The 16,683-nt window shown below is 43.0% G+C and overlaps 1 long non-coding RNA gene across 2 annotated transcripts; it reads left to right on the forward strand.

The window, feature by feature from the left end:
• The first annotated feature begins 2,475 nt into the window (after positions 1–2,475).
• On the forward strand, positions 2,476–9,744 carry LOC112665052 (uncharacterized). Of its 2 annotated transcripts, XR_003140186.2 has the most exons (5): positions 2,476–2,570; positions 2,879–2,955; positions 8,135–8,354; positions 8,714–8,864; positions 9,142–9,741. It is a non-coding gene; the product is annotated as an uncharacterized LOC112665052 (long non-coding RNA). The 2 variants fall into 2 exon arrangements; XR_007403289.1 differs by having other exon boundaries at positions 8,714–9,744.
• The last annotated feature ends 6,939 nt before the right edge of the window (positions 9,745–16,683 follow it).

A 16,683-nucleotide genomic window follows, 5' to 3' on the forward strand; every position in this document is an offset into this window, starting at 1 on the left:
GCCTCCCCTCCCTCCCTCTCCCACTGAGGTGTCCTGTGAGGACCTGACCTACTAATGCTCCCTCTTTCTTCCCCCATTTACCTGGCTGGCCCCTGATATGTGCTCAGCACTGGCACAGGGATGTGTGATCTTCTTTGTGATCCTGCCCTGACCTGTGTGGTCTGGGTGGCTGCCCTTTTCTAGACTTCCATGGCACCCCATGCTGCCCCCCCCCACCTCCCCGCCGCAGGAATAGAACGTCATGGTCCCACATGGAGGCTCTTCAGGCAGACTCCGGGCTCTGCCTCTTGTTCTGTGTGACCTCAGGCCAGGCACTGAAACTCTCTAAGCCTCAGCTCCCTCATCTGAAAACAGAGTACTAAAGTTGGGAGGATGAAACAAAGTAAAGCACTCACGTGGTCAGCATAACACCTGTACTTAGTCTTTGTTCTGTAGACATTTAGCTCCTGTTTTTTTTTGTTTTTTTTTTAAGATTTTATTTATTTATTCATGAGAGACACAGAGAGGCAAAGACACAGGCAGAGGAAGAAGCAGGCTCACCGTGGGGAGCCTGATGCAAGACGTGATCCCAGGACCCCAGGATCGCAACTTGAGCCAAAGGCAGCTGCTCAACCACTGAGCCACTCAGGTACCCTTGTTGTTGTTAATCTAATAGAACTTTGTTTCAACTCTTGGGTGTCTGCCATCTGAATGGTAAGCTCCCTGAGAGCAGGGACTACAGGTTTGTCATCTTTGACTCCCAAATCCCTAACTCAGTAGGTATTAATACATTCTGCTCAAAAGGTATTTGTATGTTTTAGTGGAGTTGTTGGAAGGACTGGGCCCCCAAATAAAAGGTGTGACTTCAACTGGGGACACTTCAGTTATATGTAAGGCAGGGATGTTTCTACTACTTTACTCATATGTCCATTTGTCCCCCTAAAGAGAGGATACCACATTATTGGTCCTTTATGAGAAGAGGAGTTGCTCAAAGCCTAGGACATTCCTGAACTGTGTTTCACTGGTGGGTAGAGCCACTGTAACTTGTAACAGGTGGGAGTTTGACTCTGCTCTTTTATTCCCTGCCTCCATGCGGTGAGTAGAGTAGGCTTGGCTCTCCTACTGGTCAACTCCTCTGTTCTCTCTTCCCTGCCTGGACCTGTGAGAGGGAGGGGAGTGTGTAGATTCTGCAGGCTCAATTATTCTCAGTTCAGAAGGGTTGACATAGGAAGCACCTCCTAGACTTTCAGAACTAAGCCTCATGCTTCAGCCCAGAGAACCCCTATTTTGGCAGGTGACCTCTACTTGTGCACTATTAATAATATGATGCTGTATTCCCACTTCTATGTATAGCTTAGGGAGCCTCAGAATACATAAGGAACACATACTATAATTCAGAAACCCAAATCCCACCCCAAATTGAAATAGGGGATATGGGGATTAGACCTTGCTACCCTTTCGATCATTTTAAGAGTACATGACCCCTGCCATGGACTACAGAAAGGATTGCTACACTAGTCCAGATACTCAAGACATTCTGAGAGTTCTTGAGATGGGCCAGAGCAGGGGTTTTTCAGGTTACTCCCTATCCGTCTGTTCTGATTAATTTATGATAAGCCCATGTGGCTTCGACAGCAAAAAGGATGCGATTGAAAGAAAGACATTTTCTGGTTGGGCAGTGAATAAGAGCCAGCAGGGAAACCACCTCCTCTCTCCTTTGAGTCTCACTTCAAGAGTCCTTCCTTCTATATTCTATTTCTCTCTTTGAGCTACACTATTCTCTCCTCCAGAACCTTCTCCATTTCTAAATAAATAACCCTTGGCTGGAAGTGAGGTGCCCTGGATTCTTGCCCACCTCTGCTCCTAACTCACCAGCCAGGGGACCTCAAATCCTTGACTTCTCTAAGAGTCAATTTCTCATCTGGAAAGCAGGTACAAATACTTAGCTCTTGACTATCAGGTCCTCAGGGTGAGCTCTAATCCAATCTGACTGTTGTCCTTATAAAAAGGGAAAATTTGGACATAGAACCAGACACATGCATGGAGGTAAGACAATATAAGAGAACACAGGGAATATATAGCCTCACCTGCCTTAGGCTACCAGAAGCTAGGAGAAAGGCCTGGACAGATCCTTTCCTACTTCCTTCAGAGGGAGTATGGCCCTGTTGACACCTCGATTTCACACTCTGGCTTCCAGAACTGAGACAATAAATTTCTGTTGTTCTGAGCCTCCCAGTTTGGGGCACTTTGTTATGGCAGCCCTAGGAAACTAATATAGCATCCTTAGCAACTTAAAACAACAAAAACCCCACATTTATCTCATACAGTTTCTATGGGTCAGGAATTCAGCTTAAGTGGGCACTTCTGGCTCTAGTAAAAGCCTAATGAAGTTAAAGTCAAGATGTTGACCCAAAAGCCTGACTGAGCCTCGAGGGTCCCCTTCCCTCTAGAACATCAACATTAATAAGACTCCATTCTAGGGGCTCTAGTCTATGTGTCTTTTGGTTCCATATTCTAGGTCCTCCTAGAAGACAGGATATAACTGGCCCAACCTGGACCAGGTCTCCTCCTCTAAACCAAATCAGCCTTAGGTGAGATGTTCCAAATCCTCCTTCCCCTGGCTCCCTCCTCCTCTTTTCTATTCTTCGGCTCACACCTACCCACCTCATCCATGCCTTCACCCTACCCGAGGCTTCAGACTCCAGATTCCATTCTGACAGAGGCCCTGGTGGTCAGTGTCTTAGAGACTACATTGTCTTGGTAGCAGGTGGAGACTTCTTCTAGTACCTGAAGTCTACATAATTATAGATCTTGCAGATTCTTCAGAGTAAAACATTTACAAGACAGACCTTTGTTCTGCTAATTCAAATCACCTCCCACAATTCATTTTTTATTCTAGGGACCCTCTCCCCAACAAGGGTGAAGATGAACCAAGGGGTTTCTACAGTACATATCGCTTTTTATCTCCAGGTCTGGGTGAGTGTCTTATGACTCCTACTTGCTATCTAGAACTGGGAAACACAGATACCAACTCCACTGGGAGGAGTGACTAATGACAGCATGTGTCACTCCACGCAGCAGCCTCTAAATTATGAGCCTAGAAGGAGAATGTCACTCACCAGCCATTCTGCTCCATGGCAGAGGCTGAGGGAAAAACACTAATCAGTATTGGAGAGGAGGTGGGGAGGGAGTGTAGGGTGGGGATCTCTGAGTCAGCCACCCTGATCCTATCCTAGAAGAAAGAATTTCTGAAATGTGACAAGGGAAGTTATATCCAAATTGGTGGGTGATGGCTTCAAGATGAATAATATCTCAGCTATATTTGAGCTCCTCTTAAACATAGAAAATTATGCTGCGAGAAATAGCATTTAATCTGAGCTTTAGTCTCTGCCAAGTGAGGCCATTTAAGGATGTTTTTTAAATGTTAAGCCCGCCAAAGCAGATTTGCCCTATCAGTGACAATGAGGGCAGATGAGAAAGTGATATAACAGGACAGGCTTTGACTCCAAACCCAATTTGGGTACAGCATGGAAAGTCACCTTGGGTGGGGCAAGATGAAGGGATGACATGAGGGAGCCACAAAATTAGATGTGAATTATTGCCCAGGGCCTCGTTTTGTTTTGAGTGGTGAGTTCGTGGGTGCTATTACCTTATTAAAAGCAACTAAATAAAAGTTATAAATGAGGATGAGGAGTGGGACAGACTAAGTCCTCAGCAGCTCCACATTCCTATCTTTTAAGTGGGGATTTTTTTTAATGCTTAGAAAATGCTAGACTCACAAAAGAGTAAATATCTTCATAATCCTATTGTTGTGGGAAACAAAGACAGAAGAAAAATTACTAAATTTCCTTACTAAATAAAATTTACTTACATGCCGAGTGACATTCCTTTAAGGACTCACCTGCCTAGATGTTAATACTTTGCTATGGGCAACAGGCAACCTAAGCCCGACCCCCAGAATCCTGCATGTCTACTTTACCATACAAAAATTCCTTTGGAAACTTACTTTACCTCTACTTCCCCAAGATACATGTTTGGCAATCATCCCCCAAGCGTATGGCTCAGATGTACATCTGAAGGGTCTCATGGCTAAGGTTTTATTAAACAGGAATAAATGACCTTTTCCTAACAATAGCTAGCCCCCTCAAGGTCCTGGAAACCTTGCTTCCAAAATTCCTTGGAGACTTGATCTCTCCCCAATCCCATCCCACCCTGAAAGTATGGGCCTAAAAAACAAAACAAAACAAAACAAAAAAAACAAACAAAAAAAGAAAGTATGGGCCTGTGCAGCATTTTCTGCCCATGGATCCTGTCCTTGTGCTTCAATAAAACTACTTTTTTGTACCAAAGATGTCTCAAGAATTCTTTCTTGGCCATTGGCTTCGTACCCTAACGCCTTTCCTACAACACTATTGTGTTTGGGATATGGAGATTATGTCTTTCCCCCACCCCTACAAGTCTCAGAGTTCTCAGTAGCTTTGAGGCAGGCACTTCCTAACACATAAAATGGCAACATAATAGGCAAATCTTCACCCTCCTCAACTCTGCTAATCTGCTTGGTAAAAATATCCCTTTAAAATGTCTCTCTTGTTAAAGATTCTATTTTATTTTATTTTACAGATTTTATTTATTTATTCATGAGAGACACAGAAAGAGAGGCAGAGACATAGGCAGCGGGAGAAGCAGGCTCCCTGTGGGGAGCCCAATGCAGGATTCGATCCCAGGACCCTGGGATCATGACCTGAGCTGAAGGCAGATGCTTAATCACTAAGCCACCCAGGTGCCCCTAGAGATTTTATTTTTAAATAATCTCTACAACCCAACATGGGGCTCAAACCCACAGCCTCAAGATCAAGAGTCACACATTCTGCCAACTGAGCCAGCCAGGCGCCCACCCTTTAAAAATCTTCAAAAGTAAACAAAAATAAAAAAATAAAATCTTCAGAAGTGTTTACAGATATAGACTTACCATGATATGAGTTTAAGTGATGATCAAAGTGAATAGGTCCAGAATCGGAACTTCCATGAGCTTGCAATCTAGGAATGATTAAGAAAGACTGCAACACCAGTAATTATATAAATACACAGATGTAAAGAAGGTCACTTTCATTTGGTTCAAGTGAAAGAAAGAAGGAAGGAAGGAAGGGGAGGAAGGAGGAATGAAAAGAAAAGAGAAAGAAAAAGGTGAAGGACATTTAATGGGTGGTGAGTACACTGTGGGGCCGGATGTAATCTGCGCCCTGCTGGCAGGTGGTGCAGACAGACACACAATGCTTTGGTCCATCTGTGTGCACTGATCCCCAAGCCCCAAGCCCCAGGATGAGTGCTGAAAGTGCTTATACAACCAGTAAGAGCCGGTGCCTGACCCCAAGGAGTTGGAGTCTCCTACCATATATAGGCCTCTATGCCAATAGCTCTTTTATACAAAAACACAACATCTGACTTAGATTTCATAGAAGGCAGGGGAAAGGGGCAAGCCAAGAATATTGAGTAAGAAAGGAAAGATTTGAATAGTCTGAGAATTTGCGTCACCTTGTGCTGGGACCTGGAGGAAGAGCCAGGCAGAGCATCACTGGACACGTTGCTGAGTGAAGCCAGGCTTAGAGCGGAGACAGGGATGTATACGTGATGGCTTAGAGAGGGTGGGTGAGAAGAAGCAAGGACAAGGGGCAGGAGGAAGGGCAGACTCTACATCTAAGTCACACTCTTGGGCTTTACAGAAGAATGAGGCTCATGTGGCCAAAGTGATAGAAAGGCTGGGCACAGATGCTAGATTGAATTTCCTGAGAAGAGGAAGGGCTTCGGCAGCCCTGCCACCTGCCACCTGGGAAGGCTATGTCTGGACAGGCAGGTCTGATGTAAGGTGGGAGGCTCCCTAGTTGGAGAGCCCAATTGGGGGCTGGGTCAAGATACTGATAGGAAGGAGAAGCATGGCACATGAGGAAGTATACACAGTAGAGTGCTGTGGTTAGGGACAAAAGTCTGGAACCCATCTTTTTTTTTTTTTTTTTAAGATTTTATTTATTTACTTGAAAGAGAGAGTGTTGTGAGAGAGCACAGGAGCAGAAAGGAGGGGCAGAGGGAGAGGGAGAAGCAGACTCCCCACTGAGCAAGGAGCTGGATGCAGGGCTCAATCCCAGGACTTTGAAATCATGACCTGAGCTGAAGGTAGACACTTAACCAACTGAGCCATCCAGGTGCCCCTGGAACCCAACTTCTGCATTCATGTGTCAAATTTCCCACTTCCTAGCTCCTTAATCTTGGATTAAAACATAAACACGTGGGGCACCTGGGTGTTCAGTTGGGCCGCGGGTTCTCAGATTTTGGCTTGGTCCAGTCTCAGGGTCTGATTCTGGGATCTGATCTCTCAGGGTGGTAGGATCTAGACCTACCTCTGGCTCTGCGCTAGGCATGGAATCTGCTTGGGATTCTCTCTTTCTCTCTCCTTCTGCCCCTCCCCCTGCACTCTCTCACTCTCTCATAAATAAATAAATAAATAAATACTTAAAATTTTTTTTAAAAAACATATAAACTTTGTTCCTCAGATTGCTCATCTGTAAAATGTGCGTGATAAAATCACCCATCTCGGGCAGCCCCGGTGGCGCAGCGGTTTAGCACCGCCTGCAGCCCAGGGCGTGATCCTGGAGACCCTGGATTGAGTCCCATGTCAGGCTCTTTGCATAGTGCCTGCTTCTCTCTCTCTCTCTCTCTCTCTCTCTCTCTGTTTCTATGAATAAATAAATAAAGTCTTAAAAAAAATCACCCATCTCTTAAAGCTGTGAGGAGCAGAGAATGAGTTGATAAGTATAAAAAACAGCACGTCGTTAGCAGTCATCAATATTAGCTAGAATTATTCTCTAGTCATTTGACATGAGTGCCCACCCTATCTTCTCTATTCTTACTGATTTTTTTCAAAAATTCATTCTTTAATTCAGGGCGAATTCATTGAATTGGCCAAAACGTGGAACTACTGAGTCCCATGGGCTAGGGCTCAGTCTCTCTCTATGGATCCATTAATGCTTCTTACTTGTACACCAAAGAGGAAGCACACCCAGCACAGACCCCATCCTGGTGGGAGGATGCAGTCAGCCATGGGAAAGCAGGTGCTCTTCCTCACGAGGGGTCCTGTAGCAAAGCAGGAGTGAGCAGTGACCTTATCTCTCCATTGAAAATCACTTTGGACCCCACCACTCCCACCATTCTTTTTTTTTATTATTCCCACCATTTTTTAATTCTCTAAGATAGGGAGAGAGGAAATATTTTCAATCATGGGTTTTAGCCCCTCTTCTTCCCACCCACCTCCCCATCTCCTTCAGCCCCTCCCTGAAAGCTGACACCCCAAAGAAGGAACTTGACACTCCTACTGTTCTGGAGAAAGGCTCAACCTCTGATAACAGAAGAGTCATGAGGCTCTTCTTGAAGGCAACAGAGCTACCAGGCAGCTCAGGAGCTTGGAGGCAAAGGTGCCGGCAGCAGGCAGCCCACAGCCTAAATATGGAGCTGCCAGGAAAATGACTGTTTCCAGGGTGAGCTGACACAGCCATTCAGGAAACGAGCAACTCAGAACTTAGCAACGTAATTGAAGCCTGCCAGGCTCACCTCTCACACCTCCACCCCCAGCCCAACTCCTGCTCTGTGTGGGGCTGCTTTGGAGGATTTGCTGCTGGTGTCCAATAGCTGGGTGAATTCTGCTCACATGTGTTTCCCAAACAGCCCAGTTAGAAACCCGGGTCTTTTACAGGGTATGGGGGTTGCGGGCTCAACAACAGGACTTTGGTGGTGAAAAAAAAAAAAAATAGCCACCTAGTGGAGACAGGGACATAAGAGTAGAAGGAGACAGCACAAAGGCACTGTCCAGGGGGGCGAATAGGCCTAGATTATCCCACTGGGAAATGGAAAATGTGCACTTGGAACAATGACTGGTTCTTCTCTTAATCACTGTCATTAAAACAAAGCAATCATGAGAGAAATGGCAGATTAAGCAAGATAAATTAATGAATCTATGTACTGACAGGATGCATTCATGAAGATACAGTGGGCTCCTGGGTCCTCATGAAAACTTGCACATCAATTCCCAGAACACCTCCTACTTGCATGATGGCAAGATGGATTCCACAGGAAGTACCTCAATGGGGCTCTGTTCTCTCCTCTCCAGGACGATGACCCAGTTGTGATGGCCACAGCAACCAGGAAAGATCTGGATACAGGCATCCAAATCCAAAAAGATTTGCTCTGACAGAAGTCTAAAATTAGCATGGAGAAGAAATGGTTAGAAGAAATGGTTTTCTCTTATCAAGAGAAAGAGAGAGATTGGCCAAAGAGATGGGACCTTCAAAGCCAGAATGTGGCAGGGTTATCAGTGCCACCCCTGAAAGGTAATCCTGGTCACACAGGACCTTTGAAGAGAGACTGCTTCTTCAGTCTTGAACTACCTACCTTGAACTGACCTCCAGTCACTTTGTTTTCTTCTCATTTTAACAAAGATATATTTGATTTAATAGACATTTGTATCAGTGCTATTTAAACATATTTTGTTGTCTTGATGTGGGCTATTTTAATTCTTCTTTTTCTATCCTTATCCTTATTGCTTCTTTTTCTAATTTTTAGTCTTCTCATTCTATCTTCTATTACTTTCCCTTACCTTCACATCCTAGGTATTAAACTTTATTCTTTAGAAAACTACTTGCTTCTATATTGTAGCTTTTTAAAAAGATTTTATTTATTTATTTGACAGAGAGCGAGCACAAGCAGGCAGAGCGGCAGGTAGTAGGAGAGGCAGAAGCGGGCTTCCTGCTGAGCAGAGAGCCCGATGTGGGGCTCGGGCCCAGGTCCCTGGGATCATGACCTAAGCTGAAGGCAGATGCTCAACCGCCTGAGCCACTCAGGTGCCCTTATTGTATTGAACCTTTTAAATCTTTTAAAAATCTGCCTTTTTGTGTGTGTGTGTGTGTGTATATTCCTTTAAAACATTGCTTGTTTAGATATTTACGGATTTAATACTTTCTATTGCATTTAGTTTTAGCTCAATGTTTTATTCTTAAGGTTTTGTTTTGTTTTTTTAAAGCTATTATTAACTATATCAATTATGTTTCAGAGCAGGAATGTGGCAGATTGTACTTCCTAAAAAAGGCCACAATATTTTCATCCCACATGCTCTTCCAGAACTTTGTTGCTCTTCCATCAAGAAGAGGCATCTAAGTCCCCTTGCCTTGAACCTGGATGAGTCTGGACAGTTTGTGACTGTCTCAACTACTAGAGTATAGTAGAAGTGATGTTATGGGACTTCTGAAGGTAAGTAATAAAGATGATCACACACACACACACACACACACACACACGCACACATACAAACTCGGCCTCAGAACCTAGCCACTATGCAGTGAGAGGCTTACGTGTCTAGGAAGCAAGCAACTCAGCTGGCAGCCAGCACCACCTTCCCTCCTGGAGATAGACATCCAGTCTTCAGGAGAGCCCCTCAAATTAAGGTATGGAACAGAGATGAGCCTTCCCTGCCAAGAGCCCTGCCCAGATCACAGATTTGTGAGCAAAATAAATGATTGTTGCCATCTTCACTAAGTTTGGGGTGCCTGGGTGGCTCATTCAGTTAAGTGTCTGCCTTCTGCTCAGGTCCATGATTCCAGAATCCTGCGATTGAGCCCTACATCGGGCTCCCTGCTCAGCAGAGACTCTGCTTCTCCTTCTGCCTCTCTCCCTGCTTGTGCTCTCTCTCTCTCTCTCTCTCTCTCTCTCTAATAGATAAATAAAATCTTTTAAAAAAATTAAGTTTGGGGTATTTTTTTATATGGGAATAAAATAACCAAAGCAGAGAAATAGAAACTACCTTAGGTATTGTAAAGAGGAAAAGATTTACTAGAGGATATTGAGTATTTACAAAAAGTTGAGAAGGGCTGGAATGAACCTCAGAATGTAAATTATTGAGCTCAATAGACAGAATCCAGAAAGGAAATAGAAAGTGTCTACTGGCCAACACAACCCCCTTTCAACACCTAAGAAACCAGGGAGTGGACCCTGGAGCACTATTGTGGGAAAACCTTGTGTCTCCTTGACGTGACTTGACAACAGAAGAACAACTCAAAGAGGCAGGAAGATGTCTTCTGCCCCACACGCACCTTCCATATCTCACAACACAACTTGACATTACCTGATTTGCATTCTGAATTCTAGCTGCAAAGGAGTCTGAGAACTGTAGTTTTCAGCTTCCCAGCCTCTGCAATAAAGGGAAGCCCTCAGAAGCAAGGTGAAGCAGAAATTGAGGAATTAGCCCAAAGTAGCCACATCTACCACCTGTCCAATTGATGACATCAACGTTTAGCTTCTCAAACTTTTTATTTCATTTTCATCTCCTTTTCTTCTCTTCTCCATCTTTATTACCTTGGTCTTCATGATTTGTTTTTATGTTGGGTAACAGAAATAATGATGTAATAATGGTCACACTGAGGAGAATGTGTCCTCCATGCAGGGATGATAAGAGCCCTTTACACCCAGGTGCACATGCAGGACCCATCTGGCCTTCCTAATTAATAACATCAATATTTTTATACTCACAAAAAATTTAATGGGCTGGACATCGATAATGTTCTGCAATTTTTGTTATGTTATAATGTATCAAAACATCTTTCTGAAAGTATATATGGGGGATCCCTGGGTGGCTCAGCGGTTTAGCACCTGCCTTCAGCCAAGGGCGTGAACCTGGAGTCCCAGGATCCGGTCCCGCATTGGGCTCCCTGCATGGAGCCTGCTTCTCCCTCTGCCTGTGTCTCTGCCTCTCTCTCTCTGTGTGTCTCTCATGAATAAATAAATAAAATCTTTTAAAATAAATAAATAAAAGTATATATGAGATATGTATTATATATAATGGTATATATATGAGATATCCTAACTCATTTTTAACAGCTACAAATTTTTCAATGGCAAGAATGACTGTAATTATTTAACCAATCTTCTCCTGATTGATATATACTTTGTTTCAAATGTTTTTCTGTTATAATCAATGCTATCAAGAATCTTCATTCACATCTACATTGTGGGAAGTTTTGTTTGGAATAGATTCTGGAAGTATAGCTATTGAATTAAAGGGAATTCCTATTGTTTTTCTTTATGTTTTTTTTTTTTATTGCACATCACTCATTTATTATACTGATCTGGATTTTTTTTATGTTTTTCTTTATGTTTAAATGCATTCTTATTGTTTAAAAACTCAAACAAAGGATTATATAAAGTGAAATACATAAATTCCACCATACATATTTCCCGAGTTAAAAACTTAACAGTTTAATGTATGTCCTTCAAGGTCTTCATCTATACATAGACAGACACACATAAACATAATTGTTTCTCAAAAAATGGGATCATTTTATGTATATTGTTCTGTGTCACTTTTGAACCTAACAGTATAATAAAACAAAATGTATAATAATAAACATTATCCTAAACAACTCTTTCTGTTTAGATATACCTTATTCTGTTTTTGCTACCAGTGCTGAATATTATTAAATATATAAACTTTTAAACTTTTGCTTACCTGCAGGGTAAAAATCTTTATCTCTTACATCTTGTTGTTTGACTTGCATTTATTTTTATTAGCAATGAGGTTGAACATCTTTTTATCTTTTTATCTTTTTATCATTTGTATTTTTCCTTCTTTAAGCTGCCTGTCATACCTTCTGGCTATTTTCCAAAATTGTACTTTGCTTTAAATTTTATTATGGCTTTTGTCAAACAACATTTAAGAGGTGTCTGGGTGGCTCAGTCGGTTAAGTGTCTGCCTTTGGCTAAGGTCATGATCCCGGGGTCCTGAGATCCAGCACCGCATTGTAGGGCTCCCTGCTCATCAGCGAACCTGCTTCTCCCTCTCCCTCTGCTGCTCTCCCTACTTGTGCTCTCTCTCTCTCTGTCAAATAAATAAATAAAATAAAATAAAAAACATAAAAAATTTTCACATAAACAAACTTGTAGATCTTTTAAAGATTTTATTTATTTACTTATTTGAGAGAGAGAGAAAGCGAGAGAGCACCCATGTGTGCTTCTGAGCAGCAGGAGGGGCGGGAGGGGGAGGGAGAGAATCCCAAGCAGATTCCTCAGTGAGTGTGCAGCCCAGGGGGGCTGGATCTCCTGACCTTGAGATCATGACCTGAGCCAAAATCAAGAATTGGATGCTTAACTGACTGAGCCACTCAGGTGCTCCAAAATGATAGAATTTTAGAAATTCTTTTTTGTTTTCTTTTACATTTCATTTTCTGACTCATTGTTACTGATATATAGAAAAAATAGATTTTTATATGTTGACTTTGCATCAAGAAACTTTCTGGGATGCCTGGGTGGCTCAGTGGTTGAGTGTCTGCCTTTGGCTCAGGTCATGATCCTGGGGTCCCCTGATTGAGTCCCACATAGGGCTCCCCACAGAGAGCCTGCTTCTCCCCCTGCCTTTGTCTCTGCCTCTCTCTCTCTCTCTCTGTGTGTCTCTCATGAATAAATAAATAAAATCTTTAAAAAGAATTTCACAAACTCTCTTATGATTTCTCATAATTAATCTGTTTCTTCCTTTAGAATTTTCCCTGTATATAATCATATCATCTGTACATTTTTGTTGGAATTACATTAAAATTACAGATTAATTGGAGAGAACTGACTAGCAGCTGTGGAGTCTCCCTTCAAGAAAGGATGTGCTGTCCAGCTGCTAAAACATGCAGTTATAGTGGAGCCTCCAGCTGTTAGCACCTTTCAGGCTCACCTCAGCTTTCAAGCCAAGGCCATGCTTTTTCTAGGAAGGACCTCACCAATGACTGAGTACAGAGGGGGTACTATGGGACAGGCCATTTCTTCTCAGTGCAAGATTTTTTAATGGGCAATTTTTGTTCTGATATTCATCATTGGGTTGCCTGAGAGTTTGTCAGATGTGCATTGCAGGCTGAGACTTTCCTGCCCAATCCTGCCTTTATCTCTTACATGTATCATTCCCAAATAAGCTCCTTGAACCCCTGACTCTATTTCAATGTCTGCTTCACAGAGAAGCCACTGACACTGAAACATTGATATATTTATAATACTAAGCCTTTCCATCCAAGAAAACATATCTCCTCACTTAGTCATATTTTTCAATGTTCTTCAGGAAAATTTTATAGTTTTCTTCTTATTCATCTTGCACGTTCTTCAGTTTATTTATTTATTTATTTATTTATTTATTTATTTATTTATTTTTTATTTATGATAGTCACAGAGAGAGAGAGAGAGGCGCAGAGACACAGGCAGAGGGAGAAGCAGGCTCCATGCACCGGGAGCCCGATGTGGGATTCAATCCTGGGTCTCCAGGATCGCGCCCTGGGCCAAAGGCAGGCGCCAAACCGCTGCGCCACCCAGGGATCCCCGTTCTTCAGTTTATTACTAAATTTTTTAAAGTTTGTTTTTTTGCTTGAGTAAATGAGATCTCTTATTCATACTCTTTATATATTTTAAAGTTTTATAGTAGGTCATAAGGGTTTAATTGTATCTTTAATTATCATCCATTTCTAAGTCATTTTTCTTTTCTTCTTTTTTTTTAAGGTTTATTTATTTATCTTTAGAAAGAGAGTGAGAGAGAGTGGGGGAAAGGGACAGAGGGAGAAGAGAATCTTAAGCAGACTGCACTGAGCATGGAGCCTGAAGCAGGGCTGGATCTCACAACCCTGAGACCATGACCTGAGCCAAAACTGAGAGTCCGATGCTTAAACGACTGCACCACCCACATGCCTCTAAATCATTTTTCTTTTGGCTTCCTCAAAACAAACAAACGTAAAGGCAAACAACAACAAAAACCTATTTCTACCATTAGGAGAGTGAATAAATAAACTGTGGTATATTCAAACAATGGAATATTAATCAGTGATTTTTAAAAAAGAACAAACTACTGATACATGCAAAATATGGAGTGGATAAACTTATAGACTTTGTGTTGAGCCAAAGAAGCCAGACACGAGAAGTACATACTGAATTATTCCATGTATTTGAAGTTCTAAAACAGGCAAAACTAATCAATAGGGATAACACTGAAAAAAGTGGTAACTCGGGGCACCTGGGTATCTCAATTGGTTGAGTGTCCTACTCTTGGTTTCCACTCAGGTCATGATCTCAGGATTGTGAGATCCCACCCCCTTGGGGCTTCCTGCTCAGTGTGGAATCTGCTTGGGATTCTCTCCCCCTTCTCCCTCCCCCTTTGCTCCTCCCCCTGCTCACTCTCTGTCTCTCTAGTTAACTAATTAATTGATTTAAAAAAGAAAAGTAGTTACTTCAAAGGAGTGTCTGTGGACTGGAAATGGCACAAGGGAACTTTCTGGGAGATGTATATGCTCTATATCTCAACTTGGGTAAAAAGTCATCAAACTATCCCTGGGTGGCGCAGCGGTTTGGCGCCTGCCTTTGGCCCAGGGCGCGATCCTGGAGACCCGGGATCGAATCCCACGTCGGGCTCCCAGTGCATGGAGCCTGCTTCTCCCTCTGCCTGTGTCTCTGCCCCTCTCTCTCTCTCTCTCTCTGTGTGACTATCATAAATAAATACAAATTAAAAAAAAAAAAAGTCATCAAACTGTACACTTAAAATTTGCTCCTTTTACTGTATGTAAATTATAGCTCCATAAATAAAACACAATGTGTTTGGTTGGAGGACTCTGCTTTTCCTGCTGGTTCTCCACCTAAATAAATGACTACCCCAATGTCAAACCCAGAATCTGAGAGTCAACCCAGATTCCTTACTCTCCCTTCTGCCCCATGCATAGCAAATCAGTCGTGTATGGCCATTATATACTAGCTCCTAAATGGCTGTTGATTCTGACAGCTTCTCCTTTCCTGTTACTAGCACCAGGGCTCAGGCCTAAGGACCTTCTCTCATCTGATTTGCAGCAGTATCCTCCTAACTGATCTTCCCTTCAGGTCACCTTCCATACAGCAGGCAGATGGGTCTTCCTAAATTAAAAACTGCATGTCCTACACAGCTTAAGCCTCTTCAAAGACATCTTATTGCCCTAAGGATATAGTCCAGATACCTCAACATGCTTTAACTGGTCCTTCATGACCTGAACTTACCTTCTCACTGGTCTGGCCCCACTTCTCCTTCCTTTCTAGCATCTTTTACTCCTTAGGCAGCCATCATGGATTTCCTGCAGTTCCCTAAATCCTCTCTCTTCCCCAACCCCCCCCAACACACACACTTTTTCTCCCTCTCTGGCCATTGCCTAGCATATTCTCCCCATTCAACCTGTCCTTTCTTCATGGCTAAATTTTACTCAACCTCCTGATCTCAAATGAAATACTGTTTCCTCAAGGAAAGCTTCCCCTGAAATTCTGTTGTTTTTTTGTTTTGTTTTGTTTTGTTTTGAGATTTTATTCATTTATTATTTTGAAAGAGAGAGGGGATGGGGGGGGACACATGCACAAGCCAAGGGAGGAATGGAGGGAGAGGAACAAGCAGACTCTGCTGAGCATGAAGCCAAAGTGGGGCCCCATCCTATGATGCTGAGATCGTGACCTAAGCCAAAATCAAGAGTCAGATGCTTAATCAGCTGAGCCACCCAGCTGCCCTGTCCCCTGAAATTCTTGACTAGATAACTATCCACTGCCTCATTTTATGATCTCAAACCATCCTGTCCTTCCCCCTGTCATGTGTATCACACTTTTCTGTAATAATTTCTTGAAGTGGCTGATATATTAATTCCTCAATAAATATTTAGATGAACAAATAAGTAAGTGAATGAATGATAGCAAGGATTGGGAAGAAAAAGCTAGTCACAAAAATTCTGGTAATGATGACCAATCCCACCCCCATATGAGGAGGTATCCAGAAAACAGGGAGCACATTTGAGGTGGGCAGGGCTATCCACTATTTCTTAACTGGATATATTACATCTCATATAATCTCTCAATTTTGTAGTAAGTGCTTGTCCTTCAACTGCCTAATTTGTTGATTCTAGCTCTTAATCCTCAGACTATAGGTAAGCAAATAACATACCCCCATTTCACAGGTGAGAAGATGCAAGCACAGAAAGCATTGATAATTTGTTCCATGTCATAGAACAAGCTAACAGCAGAGCTGGGTTGGAATCGGTTCTCCAGTCCCCTAGGCTCGAGATCACTACTCCATGACAGGATTCTCTGTGACCTTGCAGGTCATGTGTCCCCAGTCTGGCCTTTATGGGAACTGGTGTTAAGAAATCCCATTGAAGTTCCTTTCATTCCCTACCTACCCTGTACCAGAAACCTGCTGTATCTCATTGACAAAAGCAGTTCTGTTCTGGGCCCCTGGTAGCTGCTATCTGGGCAGGGGACCCCTGCAGCCCTCCCCCTCATGCCCTGACTGAGTATAGGCCCCTGCTGGAGTCTTCACATGGCACACCGCATGAATGTGTGGGACCCACTGGTTGCCAAGCCGAATATGGCTCCAGATTATTCTAGGAAATAAATACATTGTTTTGCTCTGGATTGCAGGAATTGCTAATTAGGGATTTTTATTTTGGGCAGTGTTCCTTGGAACTGGCAGACAGATGGAGTAGGCGACTTGCTCCAGGGGCACTGTTAAACAGAGGGAACTATCCATTTCTGCCCCTGTTAGGAGAATGGGCCCGAGCCCATTGCTGCCTAGCTCCACCCCTCAGGGCCTGAGGCAGAGGCCTCTTGGAAGGCTTTCTGGCTCCCAGCAGTTTCCTCTTCTTTGGGAAA

This window comes from Canis lupus, chromosome 17 (assembly GCF_003254725.2).
Source record: "Canis lupus dingo isolate Sandy chromosome 17, ASM325472v2, whole genome shotgun sequence".
NCBI lineage: Eukaryota > Metazoa > Chordata > Mammalia > Carnivora > Canidae > Canis > Canis lupus.